This window comes from Halyomorpha halys, unplaced genomic scaffold (assembly GCF_000696795.3).
Source record: "Halyomorpha halys isolate HHAL.00 unplaced genomic scaffold, Hhal_1.1 Scaffold414.1, whole genome shotgun sequence".
Taxonomy (NCBI): Eukaryota; Metazoa; Arthropoda; class Insecta; order Hemiptera; family Pentatomidae; genus Halyomorpha; species Halyomorpha halys.
The window spans coordinates 150,750-153,527 of NW_027106621.1; the positions used below are offsets into that span (position 1 = coordinate 150,750).

The following is a 2,778-nucleotide window of genomic DNA, read 5'->3' on the forward strand; positions in this document are numbered from 1 at the left end:
ATCTTATATCTATTATATTATATTATATAGATTATATTTATTTTCAGGAAAAATGTCCACCCTTTTTTCACTTCTTTTTCCTTTTTTACACCTGAACAACATTTTGGGCTCTTTTCCCCATTATCCAGTTGGAAATCTTTACATTCAACATTTAACAATTAACTCTGGATTTTCTTTTTAAGACGTTGATCATATTAATTTTTTAATGTTGAGGTGAAGAAAACTTCTATTTAGAATATAAACAATCCTATATTCGTCATTTAATGATTCCTTATTTTTGGAAAAGAAAATCCACTGCACAGACAGTTACCAAAATTTGCAGTGTGTATGGCGATGATGCCTATTTGACCTGGAAGACGTAAAGCGCTCGGGTCGTCCTTCAACTGTTGATGATGACCAAATTCAAGCATTGGTCAGAGACAACCCTCACTCTACGACAAGGGATATCGCAGAAACGCTTAACATATCTGATGCGTCTCAAATCATTTGTATCTAATAATCGCAAAGGCATAGTTTTCCATCAGGATAACGCCCCGTCCTCACTTGTCTTTGCAGACCCGGCAGAAATTATCGGAGTTTGGCTGGGATGTGATCCCCCACCCACCCTACTCACCAGATCTTGCCTCAACAGCTTTTCACTTACTTTGGGCCTTTCAAAACCCTCTTTACGGGAAACACTTTAATTTGCTCGGGAACTGCAAAACACACGTAGAGGAGTTCATTGTGCAAAAATCTGAGAAGTTCTGGGAGGGTGGAATTAAAAAATTACCTGAAAGATGGCAACATGTAATATAACAAAATGGTTCATATATTTAGAATTAATTAATTAAAAATATTTAATAGAATCTGAAGTTTTTATTGAAATCACCAGTAAAAAATGCTACAAACTTATTTTACATCCCAATGCATGAGTATGGGAATATATACCGAAAGATTGCACAAGTACCAAATATGGAATAGTTTATATTCTAATTGGAAGTTTTCTTCACCTCAACATTAAAAAGTTGGCAATTAACATATAGTTGTAATCAATAAAGTTGAAATTGCACCTTAATAAATATCTGTTTTTACACATTTAGATACAAAAATTGATATTTAAATACATATACATCATTTCCTTAATTTATAAAAAGTTTCTTGACATTGAGCCAAAAAATCTTAGTAATTGTTCATATTTTTTCTAACATTATTATTAATTTGTGGATGTAATATTCTTAAATTGTAAAGTTAATTAATATTATTCTAACTCACATATCCACAACACCAAAAAACACATGTTTGTTTAAATATAGTTGAACTTAATCTCTTAGTATCTATAATTACAAACTAAAAAGAACAATCTTAACTAACTTAAGCCCTATACTTTCTTATTCTAACCATTTTTACGCTATTCTAATATATATTTGCATATTTCCAACTTATGATCTAACCTTAAAATAAAATGCACAAAATAGTTATCCGTGAACAATGACGCGTACGTACTTGCACTTAATTGGTCGTAGCAGAGAGAAAGATCAGTTTCAAATTCACAGTTTTTCATCTAACCTCAACCCACAGAAAATTAACATCACACCTGATTCCACATCAATTTCAACATTAAAAGAAACATATGACCAGAGCTGCCGATTCACTCAACCAAAAAATACCCATTTTACCTGACGAATACTTGCCACTCGTCCTTGGAGAATCGTTATAACTCTAGCTGTATGGTTGTTAAAGTCTTGATTGTACTGTCACATTAACTATAGTGTGATAGTTGATAGTATAAGAGATAAAATGAAGCAACTGTCACATGTATATATGCCTTGACAGTATAGAATCATACAGTTTCAGTTATTGCGACCAAAGTCACAGCCTCTATCATAGTGTAACTGTTTGATAGTTACAGTCATGCCAGTTTACTGTCACAACAGCATTGCCAAAATGGCTTCGAGTTGATAGTACAAGTAATTTTAGTGGACTAACTGCTGCGTTTAACTGTCATATGTATACCTTTTTTGGCTGATTAATTTATAATCAAATATAAACCAAAAAAAATTTTTTTTTTTTTTCACAAATTCATTCCTTTAATAATACCTCAATACTTGGTAGTTGTTTTGAATTGATGTTTTTTTTTTTAATTAATAAGTAGTGACTTTTAAGCTTGCATTTAAAATAATTAGAAATGCGCAAAGTTGAGAAGGAACATTAAAAACTTAAAGGTTGATCGTACAAAAACAGTCATAGATACAGTAACAAAAATGTTTATAATTTTAAAACCGAAACAGCCTTAAACTTTCCATCCTGCATACTACAGGCTTATTACAAAAAATTATACTAAAAATATAAATAATAGTTATAAATCCAACCCGAGCCCCAAAAACAAATTTATCCGTGACTTTAAAATTGTATCTACCCTGACTCCCAAACATAACAAACTAAAAACAAATTGGTCCAAAAAATATGAAATCCCATGCCCCAAAAATAAATCAATCCCGGGCCCCAAATGGTCTAGGTACGCCTATGTTATAAAATTCAATATCTAAGGAAAAATAATAACTTGTTAGTAATAGAAAAGTTCTCTGAAAAACTAGTCGAAGGACTAGTGCGACACTTCACTAGCGCACCTACATTTAAAGTAAATCCATTTATTTTTTACCTGATTACTCGACAATTACCGACTAAAGTAAAAAATACCTGAAAATCAGAAAGTTACCTATTGCAATGTAGTTACCTACAACAATGTAAACACAGTACTTGAAAAAATTGGCATTGGCATTTTTAGAACTACCCACAAAT

The 2,778-nt window shown here is 31.6% G+C and overlaps 1 protein-coding gene across 1 annotated transcript in view; it reads left to right on the forward strand.

Moving 5' to 3' along the window:
* The window catches only part of Dus1 (Dihydrouridine synthase 1), a gene marked incomplete at its 5' end in the record, with an annotated part of 114,420 nt that overhangs the window by 103,909 nt on the left and 7,733 nt on the right, over nt 1-2,778 (forward strand).